The following is a 906-nucleotide window of genomic DNA, read 5'->3' on the forward strand; positions in this document are numbered from 1 at the left end:
TTTTCTTTAATTTTTATTTTTTAAAGATATGGAATGCTTCACCAATTTGCATGTCATCCTTGCTCAGGGGCCACGCTAATCTCTGTATCATTCCAATTTTAGTGTAAGTGCTGCCGAAGCGAGCACTACACGGATAGCTTCTGTAATGCTTGAGTCAGGACTATAAATGTGCCCATTACCTGAATGGTGTTCATTGTACCCGTTAGGTAGGTTTTTGCTCCCCCTTCTCTCCTGTTTGATTTCCAGTGACTTTTATTTTTCTCTGTACACATGTGTGTCCATCGATTAGTTCAAATAACATTTTTAATTTGTATTTTATAACAACAGCAGAACTCGTAACATGCTGAATGATTAAAAGACATACTTGTTTCTGGGTGAGAGATCTCCCGTCGCCCACCATAATTTAAGTTCTTATAACAGTTGTTGTGGAGCTTGACAAGCTAAAGCGATTCTAAAATTCACATGGGACTGCAAACTAGTACAACCTCTGTGGAAAAGAATATGGAGATACCTCAGAGAGCTACAAGTAGAACTACCATTTGATCCAGCAATCCCATTACTGGGCCTATACCCAAAGGAAAAAAAGACATTCTGTAAAAAAGACATCTGCACTAGAATGTTTATAGCAGCACAATTCACAATTGTAACGATGTGGAAACAACCCAGGTTGCCCAATCAGTACATGAGTGGATTAATAAAATGTGGTATATGTATACCATGGAGTTCTACTCAGCCATAAAAAAACAATGATGATCTAGCACCTCTTGTATTATCCTGGGTAGAGCTGGAGCCCATTCTACTAAGTGAAGTGTGACAAGAATGGAAAAACAAGCACCACATGTACTCAACATGAAATTGGTGTTAACTGATCAACGCGTATGTGCACATATAGTAGTAACATTCATC

At 38.4% G+C, this 906-nt stretch overlaps 1 protein-coding gene across 1 annotated transcript in view; it reads left to right on the forward strand.

Annotated features, from left to right (window-relative positions):
* Positions 1-906, forward strand: part of NUP153 (nucleoporin 153kDa) — a 98,573-nt gene that overhangs the window by 84,935 nt on the left and 12,732 nt on the right. The window lies entirely within an intron of this gene.

Source organism: Propithecus coquereli, unplaced genomic scaffold (assembly GCF_000956105.1).
Source record: "Propithecus coquereli isolate 6110/MARCELLA unplaced genomic scaffold, Pcoq_1.0 Scaffold194, whole genome shotgun sequence".
NCBI lineage: Eukaryota > Metazoa > Chordata > Mammalia > Primates > Indriidae > Propithecus > Propithecus coquereli.